Source organism: Xenopus laevis, chromosome 2S (assembly GCF_017654675.1).
Source record: "Xenopus laevis strain J_2021 chromosome 2S, Xenopus_laevis_v10.1, whole genome shotgun sequence".
Lineage (NCBI taxonomy): Eukaryota > Metazoa > Chordata > Amphibia > Anura > Pipidae > Xenopus > Xenopus laevis.
In genome coordinates, this window is record NC_054374.1 from 32,990,956 (window position 1) to 33,009,701 (window position 18,746).

The window sequence follows — 18,746 nt, forward strand, 5'->3', positions numbered from 1 at the left end:
ATTGAATAAAATCCCCCTTTTCTATTGACATCTCGCTACATTATTCAAAATTAGTTGACCCCATTTTTACAATTTTCTGAGGTGCCACAGAAAGAATTGAGGTAAAAACATATGGCAAAAAATGTAAAATCAAGAAACCCATTTATTTGGATTTTAATTGTAGCAACAAAAAAAATTGGTTTGGAGGAAAAGAACTTAATATCAGGTATATAAAAATTGTGGTTTCACAGTATAACATTAAGTGACGTGGATTTTTCCTTTGAATTTCCTAAGGCTTTCTACTTATACATAACTAACTTTTAAAGAAACTACTGGGACAGTTAATATTTTGCTTACTTTGTTTGAAAAAGTTTTCTTTAAAAAAAAATGCAAGATTTGTCTCCTACATAAATAGCTGAAAAGTGAAGTTCAGGACCAGCCCAGGAGAATATAATAGTGTTTATATAATGTAGCCATACAGATAGATGCTAAATAACCTTTTAGCTGATTTCAAATTCTCAGCAAAATACACTGGACTGGAGATTCTCTATTCCATTACAGTTGTTTATCAAATTAAACTTTTAACCCTCTCCCAGTGGCCTAACTCTAGAAGGGGGCATTAACCCATTTCTAAAAAAAACAAAAAAAACAAAAACTCATCTGAAAGCTGGCCTAAAACTAGCTTAGTTTTTGGGGTAGGTAGAAACTGAAGTTTTGCACCAGGCTCTCTAAACATATCTCCCATCTTTTAAACAAATGGTCTTATTTTCAATTGCAGATTTGCTGGGCAGGAGTTTCCACCTTTTATTGTCTTTAAGATCTTCCACCGCTCAGGTGCCTTTGGGAACCGATACATATGTGGCAAGCGAATTCTTCATCCATCCATGAGGTACATTATACTTTCTGTCATTTAAATTTGGTGCATTCTTTAATCTCATCAGTTTCAATAACTATACATAATGACACGCAAAAGCCATAGTCTAATGTTAAGTCTTCATAGTGTTACAGAGTAGCTGTAGGTTTTCATCAGGGGCTTTATGCTGCCAGTTACATTAGTCTCAGTGTAAAGAGGTAGTTTGCCTTAAAATTAACTTCTAGTATGTTGTAGGCAGTGGACTATATGCCTCTGGGTTTTTTGTTTTTTTTTTAATTATCTTATATTGCTGTATATGATCTATCAGACTTCTTGACGTAACTGCTATATGGTTGCCATGAATGCATTTCCCTAGAAACAGAATAGAAGATAAATGCTGGATAGCTTAATTAGAAAAAAAACCAACACAAATAAGTGATCATTAAATTAAAACCTCACGTCAACATTATTTTGGTTGCTGGGATCAGTACCCCTGAGAGGAAGAGGCATAATAGAAAGCAAATAATTAGCAATTACAAATGAGGACAAATTAAAGAGTTGTTTGGAATAGCCCTATATATGTATATGTGTGTCTATATATATATATAATATATTATAATTATATATATATATATATATATATATATATATTTATATATATATATATATTAGACATAGACAATACAAGAGTCCTCTGGACTCAAGCCATTATCAATATATTTAAGACAGAGACATTTTGTGCATACTGCTACTGAAAAATGCCTTACCCTTTAACCAAAACTGGGATTGTTTGTCCATATATTGCAATATATTTAAGCTGGCCAACTACGTCAAAGTCATCCCATATCTGGCCAGTCCTACGCTTAATTTTCATCTGATTCATTAAGAATTCTATTGCTTCATTATACATTTTAAAGTAAAACTCCAACTTGGCTGCCCTTTTTATAGACACCAGTGTAGCATACAAAATTTTTATCAAAGGCAAACTTACCCTATTAAGTTGTTAGCTTAAAATAATGTTATTGTTTTGGGAAAATGTCTGAAATGCAAGAATTTTCTTGGGTTTTCCTCTGATAATGTATTTATCTTTCTGTATCTGTCAGGCTGCAGCTGACGCCTGCAAGTTGATGGGCCCAGAGCATATTATGATCAAATGATTTACGATGAACTGGAGTACCAGAAACATAAAATCACAGATATGGTGGACGTGGCTACTGTTAAAGGACTATGTTAAAGTAAGGCATTTCTTGTAAAATGAAAAGGAATATTTGCTACTGGAAGGTGACCAGATAGGCTCATCATGGAATGATTGAACCACATGGTGGATAGCCACATTGAATTGATCCATTCTTTGATTGATGAACTGAAACATGTGTCACGCAAAATTTGTCGAAGATGTGGCCCAGTTGCAGAGAATGCCCCTACAACTCAAAACTCACACTGGCTCAATGGCTATTGGACCCTTTGTCAGAATGGCCTATATTCATAGCAATGGCTATACCTATTGCAGTTATTAGGTATTAAGGCCAAACATCTGACCATTTTCCTTTATGTAGGGCAGGAATCCCCAACTTTTTGAACCCTGTGAGCAACATTCAGAAGTAAAAGGAGTTGGGGAGCAACACTAACATGAAAAATGTTCTTGGGGTGCCAAATAAGTGCTGTGATTGGTCATTTAGTAGCCCTATGTGGATTGTAAACCTACATTGAGGCTCTGTTTGGCAGTGCACCAAGTTTTTATGAAACTAAAACTTGTCTCAAAGCCTGGAATTCAAAAATAAGCACCTGCTTTGAGGCCACTGGGGCAACATCCAAGGGGTTGGAGAGCAACATGTTACTGGTTAAGGATCACTGATGTAGGGCTATCTTTACTTTACATACATTTAATTTGGGTTTTAAGATACAGCTTTTCAATGGGTACAAAGGTTTAAATCTGTTTATTTCAACAATAATGATCTGCCAGATTTGAAATTAGTCTGCAGATTTTTACATCCTCACCATTTTTTCCTTTTAATGGGCCAATTATTCGACACTTAGCGGAGAAGGGTATGATCAGTTGGTAAACATGGGAATTTGCACAGGAGCTATGCACGCTCCATCCTCTCAAAACACAGTGTTGGGATATTTCTCTGTAAGGACTCTAATTAAAGGGTGCTTCTATCCAGTATACAAAATATGAAGCATGTCTGGCTGGGTATGAGGATGATGAGCAGAGCTATTGTATAATTCCAGGTGTAAAACATAATTACTATATGTCTTTAAACGGAAGAGAGAGTCATAGATGAGAATCATAGAAGTGCAGAAGGTGGGCATTGGGACTGAGGGTCATATCATTCAATGTATAAAGCTCTGCAATTTTACTGCATAGCCTACCACCAAATTGCAAGAATGGCTGCAAACAATGCACCAATACAGATGATATTTCTGGGGAGACAAATGGTCCCCATCCTTTTGTGCAGCACATTCCATTATTCAGCCCTCCAAACATGTCTGGTTCTGTGTATGGCACGGTGCTCCTTAAATGCAAACTGTACCCTATTTTTAATGCTGCTTAGTAGCATTTTATTGATTCATTTTTACAGCCACTTGAAAATAGATTATTCTGCAAAGTATATTCTTCAGGCTGCTATATCCCAGAAAATGTAGTGATCTGAAAAAACAATCATTTAGAAAATATGATTATTTGTGTCAGCATTTCTTTAAAATGAAATATTACAGAAAATGGGAATGTTAACCAATAAATATTGGAAATAAAAATATTTAAGGCGTACCCTGATTTCTATCATTAGAAACAAGAATTAGAGGACACAATTTGGAGTCTGTGCTACTTTACATGTCTTTGTCTTTCTGACACTTTAGTACAAAAGTCACCTTGACGAGACTCCAGCATATCTCGGAGGCCGTGATAACTGCTGGAGAAGACCGTCGCTGAAAAATATGCCCAGGACGACAATTATGTATGATATAGTGGAATACGCAAGTCTGGGGCCCTGTCAGAGAGACTGAAAGGAGAACTGAAATTACTTTTGCAGGTGCCTGGTACTGAAGATCTGCAAATGCGCAGCTTAGCGCTATCACACAGTCCAAGGTTATTGCGTTTTCTTTTCTTCGATTGTGAAAAATACTTTTTAAAGAGTGAACATCAAGCAAACATTAAAGGAGAAACAAAACCGTAACATAAAAAAACCCTACCCCCTTCCCTTTGTAGACCCCCCTCCCTCCTCCCCCAGCCTAGGTGGTACCCGAGGCAAATGCCCCTAACTTTTTATTTACTCCTCGGTGCAGATGCAGTTTACGGCAGCCGTCTTCTTTTCTCCGTTAAACTTGGGAAGTAGACCTTCGTTTTCGGCGCATGTGCAGTTGGAGTAATTTTCCGGTCCTGAACAACTGTGCATGCAGAAATTTTCGTGACTTTCGGCGCATTCGCAGTTGTTCTGGAACAGAACAACTGCACATGCGCCAAAAGCGAAGGTCTGCTTCCGAAGTTTAACGAAGAAAAGAAGATGGCTGCCGCGAACTGCGGGGGACAGAATCTGCACTGAGGGGTAGGTAAAAAGTTAGGGGCATTTGCCCCGGTTACCACCTAGGCTGGGGGGAGGAGGGAGGGGGGTCTACGAAGGGAAGGGGGTATGGTTTTTTTTAGGTTACCCGTTTGTTTTTCCTTCAAGTTGGGAACAATGAGCAGGTAATGACGGCCAATTGGAGCAATTTTTAATTAAAATGGTTGACATCTACCCATCTGTAAAGTTTTGAATAACCTGGGTCTGCTTAGAATTGTACAGATTGGACATATTGCTCAATACAATCCGTATATATATGTGAGTCTTGAAAGTGACTATGTTGTTGATACCAATTGCTGTGATGTAATCAATGCTTGGGTATCGGATGGCCATCAGTTGATATAACTGCTCAGTGTTTCCTCAACAATTTGCTAGTTTTAATCCCTGGTACTCTTTTGTTAACACCATAGCACTTGTCTCTTAAAGGGCAAATCAACCCCAAAATAAAATTTTGCCTAATAACATAAAAACATAAATCTTAGTAACTTTGCAATTTCCATTAATTACACATTGTCTATGGTTTTTTAATTTATTTGTATATATGTTGCTGTTGAAAGCAGTGTTTGTCCCTTTCTGTTCTCTGCCCTGCTGGCTCAGAATGTTGATACAATGTAAGACAAGGCAGCTGATTAACAGACCTGTCTTTGCTGGGGAACTAAGGGGCAAATGTACTTACCTGTGGAAATTCACCAGCGCTGGCTTTGCGCACATCGCAACACTAATTCACAAAGATCCGAAGTGGTGCCCAGGGTACCGAACGCTAGTGAAGTTGCGCTAGCGAAAATACGATAAGCAGTTCGAAGTTGCGCTACCATTGGCTAATTTGCATATGGCGTGCAGTTAAAGTACAATGGACTTATATGCTGCAGCAAATACATTACACTACACAAGGCCAGGGAACCATAATAAAATTATATAGGTTGTTATAATGCCTACACATGAGCCCACAGTATAGTTTGGGTGCCATATGTTATCAAATGTAGGGGGGGGAGGGTTTTTTTTTTTTTACAAACTCCTACCTACTCTATTGCACTTCACCTGGTCTGAGGTGGTGAAGGCAAGTCTGGCGCAAGAGGTAACGTTCAGGAACCGCATCTTAGTGAATGAGCGTAGTTACGTCCATTCGCCAGAGCGAAAAATTCACCTGAGTGCGAAGTTTATCTCCTTTGCTAGGGAATTTACGCCAACGCCTGTTAGTAAATTGGCGAAAGTGACAAAATGACGTAACGCTGACAAATTTTTAGTAAATTTACCCCTAAGAATTTTGCAACATTGTTTAAAAAGTAACAACTAAGAGTTAAGCAAGTGCTGCTTTCAATAACAAGTGTATTTACAAATAACTTTAAAACACTGAACATTTTTAATAAATGAATATTGTCACTTAAAATATCTAAAGTCCATTGAAATCCATTACAGTGTCCTAATGTAGTAAGTATGCTCTGTGGCACTTTGTTCCAAATCTCCTGTCCCACCACCATCACCAGTGTCTTCTTCCAACAAAACACCCCAGCGTCCATCATTTCTGTGGCACTCAGCACGACGTTCTCACAAGGCTCGGCTGAAGGCAGTAAAAATGAAGAGACTATACAGCATTAGAAATGAAACCAATGTAAGTATAAGCAAATACGTACACTTAAACAGAAGTGAGAGATTTGGCTAACTAAAGGAGCATCATGTACCAAAATACACCTTTGTTAAAAATGTGTTGAAAATGTATATGTATATATATATATATATATATATATATATATATATATATATATATATATATATATATACACTATAATATATAATATATATATATATATATATATATATATACACATATATAATGCTTGAACTATGCACCAATTATACTGAATAAATATTTAAAGAAAGAACCGGAGTGAACTTTGACACAGCACCCGGGAAGCGGAGACTAATTGCAGAGCATGTGCGGACGCCGATGGTATAATACATATATATGTAGAGAGAGAGAGAGAGAGAGACACATACATAAGGTGCACACCATAGAGTCATAGACAGTTGTTTCACCTGGGTGCCTGAGCTAAGAAATAACACAAGCAATGCAGAAGAACGGTGGGTTATGGCAAATGCCAGTGGGGCTGCTATAAGGTCCCATCGAAAGTCGCTATTTAGTGGGCCGGTGGGGTCTGTTTGGGCCTCTGTTTACCTGAAATGCCAGGGCCTATTTTAATTCTCAGTCCGGACCTGCTCACAGGACTTGCTGAATCAATCTTCCAAAGGTTTATTTTGCTCAACGTTTTGGTCCCCCGCAGTGATTTCGTCAGGAATCAAACAGTGCAACCGTTGAATTCAAGGTGCACACCGTTGAATAGGTTTTTGCCCGGGTGCCAACATGAAGCAGGATGCGGCACTCACAGGTACTTGTTGCAAAAACAAAAAATCTTTATTGGACTCAACGTTCTGATATCCCACAGGGATCTTCATCAGGAGAAAAACAGTCCATCAAATCCCTGTATATATACTGTATATATATATATATATATATATATATATATATATATATATATATATATAATATATTATATAATATTATTATAAATATTTTTTTTAAATCCATAAGCACATCAGTGTAAAAATAAAAACTGGGTAAATAGGCTGTGCAAAATAAAAAATGTTTCTAATATAGTTAGTTAGCAAAAAACTTAATGTATAAATAAAATCTTATTCATTTATAAACTAGAAAGCTACTGTATAACTTCTTCTTTATGGTGTAGTGTTTGTGAAACCAAACTAACTCTTCTGCCACTGTTGGTGCACAATATTTATATCATGAACGCTAATTGCAGTTCTTCCTTCATTATAGGAAACCATGGACGACACTACAGAAGAGAACAGGCACCAGTTCTCAGAAAGAGTTGATGCTGGGGATGAAGTGCATATTTCAGACGAAGACTGGGATGAAGAGGCAGAGAAACTTTATAGATGGAGCCAAGGACTGTCTCTGGACGAGAGTGTAATGCCATCACCTTTACTCCATTAACTTTATTTTAACTGCACAACAAGCTACTTAGTTTGATTTCCTGGAGAACAGATTGCTTCCCACTGGCAACAGTATGAGATGCAGAAATATTATTTGCCCGTTGACATCAATGGTTGTTTAGGGGTCAGAGTTGTTTAAAGCGATAGAAGAGTTGTTTAAAGATAGACTAGAAGAATAAATGCTGTATTTATACATGCATCAGTGCTGTCACTCATCTATAAATACTATCACGGGCACTATACCGCCTCCTGTTCTTACCTGTTTGCACTCCTTTAGGATGAGCCTTATTTATGCTTGTAGTTCTGCCATAATTGGAGGGTAGCTTTCTTGTCGTAGGTTATGCATAATTTTAGGGATAACTACACTTCTACATTGCTGTTCAATAAGAGGACATAAATCAGGAGTCTGTGTGGCCAATAGCAAATAAGTAGTTTGATACTGGCACATCCAGTGAAACTGCTGCCTAAAGGTGGTCATAGACGGAACAATTACAATCTTTCCTCCAACCATTGATCGCAGGAAAGATCGTTCATTGTTAGAGCTGAACCATCTGATATACAGGAAGAAACTATAGAATTCTACCTTTATCTGACGATACCCCAGTAACAGTGACCAATGTTTTTGTGCCTTTAAAGGAGAAGGAAAGTCATCAGGCACTTGGGGGTGCCAAATGTTAGGCACCACCAAGTGATTGTATTTCCTTACCTGAAACCCCAGGCCGGTGCTTCCTATCAGCAGAAAACTGCACCGACCCGGGTTATACCAGTGAGCACCACAGAGCGATCAGCTTATGGCTTCTTCTTTCTTCAAATTTCCCGGGCAAACTGATGCACAGTTGAACGAAATAGCCGACTTTTTAGTTAAAATTCGGCTTTTCGTTCTACTGCACATGCGCAGCCATGAGAAGAAGCCTGAAGAGGATCGCTCCATGGTGCTCACTAGTATAACCCTGGGCCAGTGCAGTTTTCTGCTGATTGGAGCACCGGCCTGGTGTTTCAGGTAAGTCAATACAATCACTTGTGGGTGCCTAACATTTGGCACCCCCAAGTGAAAGAAGACTTTCCTTCTCCTTTAAAGGCCCCATGTCTTCTGTCAATATTGGAAGGCTTGTCTCTCGCCACACTCACACTGAAGTTTCATATAATATTATTTTATAAACCCTATCCCCCTCTACTGCAACCAGAGTTGATCAGCAGAGATCAAAAATGCCATGCTCTGTTTATCTTCTGATCCTCCTGTCAGTTGCTGATAGCAGATCTTCCAGGAGCATGTGCAGAAGAAGCAAAGATCGGACATGAACAAACACAGTTGAATCTGAGATCCATGCCACCCGCTCTAACACAAAAGAGGATCAGAGACAGACAGAAGATGGCGCCTTTGAACTCTGCTGCGCAACTTCACAGATTTACAGCAAGTCAGAAGACAGGCAGACTTTTAAAAGGAATAGATGCTGTGGACAGGGAGCTTGAAATGGGGACAATGAGCAGGCAGTGGAGGGGGGGCTAGGCTTTAGTTATCCTTTAAAGAACAGTTCAGTGTAAAATAAAATTTTTTAGATAAATTATTTTGTTTGTCTCTGTAGTAATAAAACAGTACCTTGTTCTTGAGCCAAACTAAGATATTATTAAAATAATTAATCCTTTATTGGAAGCAAATCAAGCCTATTGGTTTATTTCGTGTTTACAGGGATTTTCTAGTAGGCTTAAGGTATGAAGATCCAAATTACAGAAAGGTCCGTTATCTGAAAAATGCCAGGTCCCGAGCATTCCTGGTTAATAGGTCTCATACCTGTAATATATAGGTATATTGTATAGTAATATATATATATTCTAGTATAAGACTAAGTAGAATAGTCTTTAGTATTAACAAAGTACAGATATGGGACCTATTATCCTACAATTCTTGGGTCGCTTGAGTTTTCTGGATAATTATTCCGGGGTTACCTCCGAAGATAAAGTAGCTTCACTTTTCCTGTTCAGCTCAACAAATACCCAAAAGATATAGATTTTCTTAATTAAACAATAGACAAAAAGTATGTTCATCACAAGCCCTCTTGTTATACAAGGGGTTATACTGCCCTTTTAATGTAATCTCACAGTCACAGCTTTTAGTAGCATAGGGGGTTTAGGTTCAAAGCACCATGGTATTACCCACTGATATAACACATTCAGAGAAAACAGAACGCGTCATTAAAGATTAAAAATATTTTATTTACAAATTGTCTTTATACACAAATGTACATGGTTTCATTAAAAACAGCAGTTAAATTTGTCTAAATATTCTGCATTCAGACATTGGACAACAAGACTGAGACCAGTGTAAAAAGTTTCCAATACTCATAAAAAGGCAACCTTTGATATTGTAAAGAGTGTTCAATAGCCCTGGGATTGAGGAGAAGATGGCTTGGCATAAGAAACAATAGCAAAATCTTAGATCAATAGTAGAAGTACTACACAGCAAACTGTATTCATGAGATCACTTTTATAGTGCATCTGTGCATTCAACAGTACAAAGTATATGAATTCTTGCAGCTCATCAGACGAGTACCTATTAAATACCCAGCACTCCTGAGAACCAATGAATGCAAAAGAAGCAGCGGTAAATATGGATCTGAAAAGGGGATAAGATGGTGTTTCCCTGAGATAAAAACTATTTAACATTACATAAAGTCAAAATTTAGGCAAATATCAGCCGTTTTTGCAGGATATGGATTGGGGAAGCCTTACTGAGTGCAAGCCTGTGTCCCAGACACACGTTGTTCAAAATGTATTGATTCTAGAGCCAACAAACATTATATAAGTCTATGGATGCTATTTCATTTGATTTTAGCACAACATGTTGCATGGTAACTCCCAAATCCCAATATACAGGAGTGTAACTATAGAGGAAGCGGGGGGGGGGGGCAGGAGGTATGGGGGCCCCATAAAGCCCTAAATAATGAGCAATTTCAAAATGTATTGGTAAAAAGGACAATCTCTGGATATTATAGGGGGCCCTAGAATTTATTTGCTGTGGGGCCCTGTAATAAATATATATATATGCATGTGATTCTACTGATTAAAAGGAAACCATTATAGTCTGCCTATGACTTGTGGGAACGATTTTCACACTCCTTTAAAGTCATTCAAACACAACCTAAGCTTGTTCCATTGGGGAGAGATGAATTCGGGGACTAGACATCCCTTTTGCTAAACGGTCCACAAGGTATTTTCCCAAAAGTCTTGGCAATCATTGAGTTGTTTTTTTAGCAAAATTGAGACGAGCCTTAATGTTCTTTTTGCTTAAAAGTGGTTTGCGCCTTGGAAATCTGCCATGCAGGCCGTTTTTGCCCAGTCTCTTTCATATGGTGGAGTGAACACTGACCTTAATTGAGGCAAGTGAGGCCTGCAGTTCTTTAGATGTTGTCCTGGGGTCTTTTGTGGCCTCTCGGATGAGTTGTCTCTGCGCTCTTGGGTAATTTTGGTCGGCCGGTCCACTCCTGGGAAGGTTCACCACTGTTCCAAGTTTTTGCCCATTTGTGGATAATGGCTCTCACTGTGGTTCGCTGGAGTCCCAAAGCTTTGGAAATGGCTTTATAACCTTTGAAATTGAACTCAGGTGTGATAAACCACAGTTAAGTTATTTTTTAACAAGGGGGCAATTACTTTTTCACACAGGCCCATGTAGATTTGGAGTTTTTTTTCTCCCTTAATAACGTAAACCTTCATTTAAAAACTGCATTTTGTGTTCAATTATGTTATCTTTGACTAATAGTTAACGGTTTTTGATGAGCAGAAACATTTAAGTGTGACAAACATGCAAAAGAATAAGAAATCAGGAAGGGGGCAAATAGTTTTTCACACCACTGGTAGATGAGCATCTTTTCATCAAATTGCCATGTCTTTCACTAGTGTAAGAATATGAAGAATGCAGTTCATGGTGCCAAACTCCTCTCAGTCAGTATTATTTGTTGTTGTAATATGTTTAAGGTGTGCGACTGAATAGCCTGCTGGGAAGGAAAGGAAGCTTGGAGAAAATGAACAATTACTGGGATGTTGGTCAGTTCTTCATAGTCAGCATGTTGGCTAGTGATATTGGGAAAGCAGTCCAAGCATCTGAGCGCCTCTTTAAACTCAAGCCTCCTGTTTGGTAAGTTGCCATTGTTTAGGAAATATACATCCTACTGTATAACTAATTCAGGAAGATCATGTAATAACGAACTGCATACAGATGTTATCCTAAGATACAATCTACTTCTAAAGAAATGCAAATCCATACATTTTCCCCAAACTAAATATATCATTTGTATTTGCTGAAGGTAAGTAGAAATACTGTTCTTAAATAAATGGACCCAGACTTGACTCGAACAATATGTTGATACAGGAAGAACCAAACTTTTGGTTTAACAGCCCCATATGTACATAAAGAGACAAATTCCTCGCAATACTGGAATGCTAGGTTGTTGCCACATAATAATTGTTAACAATGAAATAAAATATGTTTTTAATGCTAACACTAAAGACCACTAAAACTAAACCCTTACCCATAAAATACAGCAGCTAGTAAGCATACGAGGGTATATGCAGCATGTAGAATTCAGATGCACTGAATTAAAAACAACCACCTAAAACATGAGTCCAAAGTTATAATATGTCCTTTGATTAGAGATTGAAGTGCTCTTGGTTAGACGAGAACCCTGTCATGGATGTGAATTGTAATATTGTTATTTACATCCATTTGGGGATCTAACAGTGAGCACATTACGCTCAGGGACGGATTTACATAGCAGGGACCCTAGGCCCGCTGTCGTCCTAGGCATAGAGGAGGGGCAGACAATATTTGAATGACAGCTGAGATTTTTAAATGAGCTTATTACCAAAGCAATTGTCAGGGTGTGATGGAGGTGGTGTGGGCAGAAGGTGATCTGGACAGGAGGCATAGTCAGAAAGGATATAGTTTGGCCTGGCATATGAGTGATAAGGCCTGAATTAAGTCAAGATCCAGGTGCTGGGCCTGAAGAATGGTGGTGGCTCACAATGGAGATCAGGCTAAAAAAGCTAGTGGTGTGGCTATGCCAGGAATAAAAGTAATGAGAAGAAGTGTCGAAGAAGACCGGAAAGCCAATTGAGAACATAAGGCAGAGGTAACAAAAATACATATCTAAATGGAGAACGAGTCAGTAAAATGGAAGAGGTGGTCTACAGGCTCTAGACCAGATTTGCACTCACTGACCCTATTTGCTGCACTGAGAAGCTTAACAACAGAAGTGTGTAGTGATATGTAACTATGGCAATGACACAAACTTGGAAATTATCCCATGGGTGGCAAAGAGGTATGGTAACTTGCACACTCTTTCCACATATTAAATCACTCCCTAGATGTGTTATTGTAAGAAAAACGTACCATGCATTCTATATAATCATCAACTGTTGGATCACTCTGTGCACAAGAACCATTATCAGTCTTAAATCTCTCACACACCACCTGGCACCCACAAACCTCTTTTTATTATTGCAGGTATGTTTAAAATCCATCCTGAAATCCCCGAATCCCTATCAGCAGAAGCCAAAGCTTTCATCCTGCTCTGTTTTGAGCCTGATCCTGTGAAACGTGCTACAGTAACTGATCTGCTTACAGATTCTTTCCTAAAGCAGTCAAATAAGGGCAAGAAGAGTAAAATTGCTTTCAAACCTTCAGGTAAGAATCACCGTCCTGCCTGTCATTATAATTCTGCACCCCCTGCTGGTTACAAATAGAAAATGCACTGAACTTGTTAGACAAATGTTCCTACAATACCAAGATACCTGCAGTTCTATTGTGACTAAAGGCACTGGCCAGATCCACAGAGACATATCCATTGACTGCTTCATATTGTTATACAGGGAATCAATGTTACTACTTAAAGGGCATGTAAAGTCTAAAATAGAATAAGGCTAGAAATGCTGTATTTTGTATACTAAACATAAACATGAACTTACTGCATCACAAGCCTAATCAAACAAATGATTTATGCTTTCAAAGTTGGCAACAGGGGGGTCACCATCTTGTAACTTTGTTAAACATCTTTGCAAGACTAAGACTGTGCACATGCTCAGTGTGGTCTGGGCTGCTTAGGGATCGTCATAAACAAAGTTGCTTGAGTTCTGCATGGCTGGGAAGTAAGGCGGGGGCTTCCCCTGATGTTCATAGTATGATTTTTTTCCCTGCTCAGCAGTTAGGGACCATCTGACAATTCCTATCCACAGCAGTAAATGAAGGGAGAATTTCACTGCATACGGTCAGGTTTCTTATAAAAATGGTACACATTTTTAAATTAAAGTATATTAAAGTATACTGGAGATAGGTTTCTTTTTATTAAAGAAAATAAAAATGGGATTTTATTTTTTTTGCCTTTACATGCCCTTTAAGCTGAAATTGGGCAATATAGCAACCATAGATTTAAGAGGGGAAATATTTGAATTTGGCTGTACACTGATATGAGCTTTCTTACTAACTCAATCTGTTGGTGTAGAGGTGCAGATGGGTGTTTTGGGGACCTCCTGTAATGTACTGATATAGATTCTACTATGACAGCCAGATGGACTAAGTGTTTGCAACATGAAACGCGTAAGGCTTTATATTTGGACATAATAAACTTTTTCAACTTGCTCTTATTCGCCTGGTGGAAGAATGCCTGCTCTACAAATTTCCTAGCCAGATGAACTGATCATATAGCAGGGGAGGATGTTGCAGTGATAAAGAAAGATGTGATAGAATGGTATATGCTTGCACCATAAGTGAAATATGGGAGAAGTTTCAAGTTTTATTCGACGGAATCATTGTGCCTGGTGAACCAAATCCTAATTTGCATATGCAAATTATGGGAGGGAATGGAAATAATGGGTCCCAGGCAATTAACAACTTGGCACACTTTCACACTTTGCTCAGCAAAGTATAATCTTGTCTGATCTAAAGTTTAGTCCAACTAAGCCCAAAATAATGAAATAGCTTGTGTTAATAAACGGTAATGCAAACCAGTGTATTAAAGCCTGTCTCACATGGAAAGAGTTTTAAGCTGCACCTTATGCAATGGGTCATAGCCCAAATCTGATATAGAGCTAGTTATACAGGTATGGGATCCATTATCCGGAAACTCATTATTCAGAATGCTCCGAATTATGGAAATGCTGTCTTCCATAGACTCCATTTGATCCAAATAATCCAAATTTTATCTGTAATAATAAAACAATAGCTTGTAGATATAATTAATCCTTATTGGAAGCCAAACCAGACTATTGTGTTTATTTAATGCTTAAATGATTTTCTAGTAGAATTTAGGTATGAAGATCCAAATTACAGAAAGATTCCGTATCCGGAAAACCCCAGGTCCTATACCTGTATTAGAATTCATTTAATTTTGCTCTCAGGAAAATCTGAGATCATTGGCCTTTACGCACAAGAGAAACAGGGTTTTTTTGTCACTGTTTCCAGAGCCCCATCAGTTCAGTAAGGAAAACATTTCTATTGGTGTATGAAGACAAGTGAGCATGGGTTATCTCACTCTTATAATGAAACTATAGCTTTCTGTCATACTAAGTAGATGTTTTCTGCCATAACTCAGGATCTAATTTTCCAGGTCTAGGAAGTTCACCCGTTTATTATAAACAAAGGGAATGCTTTATTCCAGCCATTCTTTTGCTGTATTTATTGGCCTTACACTTAACATAGGTAAACATTGCAATGTTAAATAAATCTGCCAGAAATACCCTGATCTTTTAAATTACATTTTGCATGGATTATAATATACACTATTCATACTAATCCAGAACAAGACCAACAACCCACAGAGGTTTAAAGGAGAACTAAACATTAATATGATTAAAAAAGCTATATTGTATATACTGGACGTTTGGCACCAGCCTAAAGTTTCAGCTTGTCAATAGCAGCAATGATCCAGGACTTCAAACTTGTCACAGGGGGTCGCCATCTTGGAAAGTGTCTGGGACACTCACATGCTCAGTGGGTTCTGAGAAGCTGTTGAGAAGCTAATTTTAGGGGTCGTCACAAACTATCAAGCAGAAATGAAGTTGGTCTGTAATATAAACTTATGCTACAAGACTGATTATTAAATTCTCATGCTAGTTGCACTGGTTTCTGTGCTGCCATGTAGTAATTATCTGTATTAGTTACTAATCAGCCTTATATTGTGACATTTATATTCTATGTGTACTGTATATTGTGAGTGGGTCCCTAAGCTCAGTAAGTGACAGCAGCACAGAGCATGTGCAGTGAATCAGCAGAAAAGAAGATGGGGAGCTACTGGGGCATCTATGAAGACACAGATCTGCTAAAGGGCTGTGGTTGCCGTGGGCTGGTATAAAAGCTCAAAACATAATGTACAACATTTCTAGCTCCTTTTTTGGTTAAGCTTTAGTTCTCCTTTAATCAAATGGGGCCATAAGTGGAAGCATTTCTTCCTGATGCCACCATATTGTAGCATGTTTCAGGACCCTCTAAATTCCCTTAGGGACAGATTTATAGAAATGTGAGATTAGAGCTCAGCACAGAGAAAAATCACCCTATTTATTCCTATGGGATTTTTATTAAGCAATGGGTTTGTCGATATTTTAGATTATAACCGCAGCACTTTACTGCCTCTCCCAGTTCCAGGGGAGCTTGCTGGCAGCAGCAGTAGTGAGTATGGATCTGTGTCCCCTGACTCTGATGCAAAGCAAGAACTGTTTTTCGAAAAAACCAAGAGGTCAAATTCCGATTTACCCATCAGCAAAGGTTCAAGTTCTAACTTTTTAAGGTAAGCAACAGCATGTGACCCATATCAATGTATTTATGCCTCACAATGATGGAGGGCTTCCATATTGTTGGAGGGATGCACTGAATCCAGGATTTGTTTTAGGACTGGAATCAAATCCCAACCACTATTTGCGGGGCTTGAAAATATTTTTTTTTTATATATATATATTTTTTTAAATTTTCTCAAATTCATTCTCTTTTCATGCAGCAGTTGGGTGTCAGATATTTGACAGTTAGATCCAATTTATCTTATAGGGGAACTCTTCCTTTTCAAGCAGATGTATTACTGATTCCACTACAAACAAAATCTAACAATATAACTGCCTTTTGCACAAATTCTGCTTGTAGAGAGACATGATGTCTGGTGATCTTAATAGGGTGAGCTCTAATACATCTTCTAGGCAAAAGGAGCCCCTATAAGATATATTGGATCTAACTGTCAATGATTATCTGACACCCAACTCCTGAATGAAGACAGAATGAATAGAAATAGAATCTGAGAGACGGATAGTGAAGATAAACTTGATTATTTCAGAAACAGTACAGAATTTTTAATTGATTGTATTTAGAGCGTTTCTTATTTCAGTATGCTGAAGCTTATGTTCAATTTTCATTTTGGCAATAGTTCCCTTTTAATGATAAAGGCTTATCTTGCCAATAGTGTTCCAGATTACAGTTCTGTATCAGAGGATCGGAGTAATCCTCCTTCACCAGAGGAAAGAGACTCTGGCTTGTTCCTGCTGCGGAAAGACAGTGAACGACGTGCAATTCTCTACAAGATTCTAAATGAAGAAGAGAATAACGTCTCTTCATACCTTCAGGAATGTCTCATGCAGGTAAGAAACCAGCCATTTGATGAGTACAGTTGAAATCGGTAATCCTAATAGTTTGTCAGCAGGTGGCAATGGAATGATGTTTTCTGTAACTGTGCCTTGTTTTATAGAGTCATATAGTTACCAAGAGTGTTGAACCATGTGTAAAGTGCAGTGTAAATTTATAAAACAAAAGCAATATTTTTGGAGATTTACAAGAACATTTTTTTAAATGAAAAATAGGATTCAGAGAAACACTACATAAAAGATTTAACTGTGACCCCAAAGTAAATACGAACCCTATTTTGCATGTTTGTATTTGAGCATATTTAGTACAACAGATGCCCCTTTCAGTTGTTCAGTATGTAAAAGTCACATGCTTTCAAAGGTCTGAATTCAGTTTTGCTGATTTACTAGAAAACGAGAGCCAACCCAATGGCTAATGAGCTTTAAATTGAGTGATTTTTATATAGAGATGTTTATATGCCAGCCGCTAAACCGAATGATGGAAAATATTGCTTCTATTTGCAGAGTTCAGAAGACGTGCAGCTCTCAGTCACCCATATCAAGCAAATAATCAGCATCCTAAGAGAGTTTATCCGCTCTCCCGAGCACAGAGTCATGGCTTCTACCATTTCTAAACTCAAAGTGGATTTAGATTTTGATAGCACATCCATTAACCAGATTCAGCTTGTTCTGTTTGGGTTCCAAGATGCTGTAAGTCACCCAGAAAAGGGGAACTCCACACAAACATAACTTAAGCTTTTTGAAAAGTAAACATGATTTCAAGCAACTTTGCAATATACATCAGTTAAAAAATATGCAGATTTTTCATGATTTTTAATGGTTCCTGATAGTTCCCTAAGCCTAGCCCCCTGCTCTCCTGCTGATCTGTCTGACTACTTTGCTGAGCTGACTACTTTTACTTTGTATAAACAGCCATCTGTGCTTAGCCTGCAACCTCCAAACCCCACAATTCCCTGCACACGTGAACGCACTTTAAGACATCATAAGGAGAACACACGCTCCTGCATGAGCTCTCGTAGAGAAGAAGTATGCAAACTCGTCTCTTATTCTACTTACTTATCTGAAGAAACTGCACTCACACCTCCGTGCTGCCCACATTTGCTGTTGCAATCTCCTCCCTAGTCTCTCATTCCTCAGCCCTCCCTCCTAGGTCCTCAGACCTCCCTCCTCAGCCCTCATTACAAAAGCCCTCCCTCCTCAGCTCTTAGCCCTCCCTCCTCAGCTATCAGCCCTCACATTTGCTGTTGCAATCTCCTCCCTAGTCGCTCATTCCTCAGCCCTCGCTCCTAGGTCCTCAGACCTCCCTCCTCAGCCCTCATTACAAAAGCCCTCCCTCCTCAGCTCTCAGCCCTCCATCCTCAGCTATCAGCCTGGCTTACCAGCTGAGGTTTGAGCAGGAGGGTTGAGGACGGAGGGCTTTTGTAATGAGGGATGAGGAGGGAGGTCTGAGGACCGAGGAAGGAGGGCTGAGGAATGAGCCACAGGGGTGGAGTTTGCAACAGAAAATGTGGGCAGCACGGAGGTGTGGCTGCAGTTTTTTTCGGATAAGTGAGTTGAATAAGAGACGAGTCTGCCTTCTTCTTCTTTACGAGAGCGCATGCTGGAGCGTGTGTTCTCCTGATGATGTCCTAAAACGCGTTCCTTAGAAATGAACATCACAGTGCAATGCATTGTGGGTTATGTAAGCTGTGGAGAAGTTGTTACAACAAGTGTTAAATTGGGCATACACAGGCAGATTT

General features: G+C 38.6%; 1 long non-coding RNA gene and 1 pseudogene across 1 annotated transcript; both read left to right on the forward strand.

The window, feature by feature from the left end:
• The first annotated feature begins 746 nt into the window (after positions 1 to 746).
• Positions 747 to 7,591, forward strand: LOC121400743 (annotated as a pseudogene).
• A 5,309-nt stretch (positions 7,592 to 12,900) lies between these two features.
• LOC121400335 lies at positions 12,901 to 16,959 on the forward strand. Its single transcript, XR_005965678.1, has 3 exons — positions 12,901 to 13,075; positions 16,022 to 16,169; positions 16,830 to 16,959. It is a non-coding gene; the product is annotated as an uncharacterized LOC121400335 (long non-coding RNA).
• The last annotated feature ends 1,787 nt before the right edge of the window (positions 16,960 to 18,746 follow it).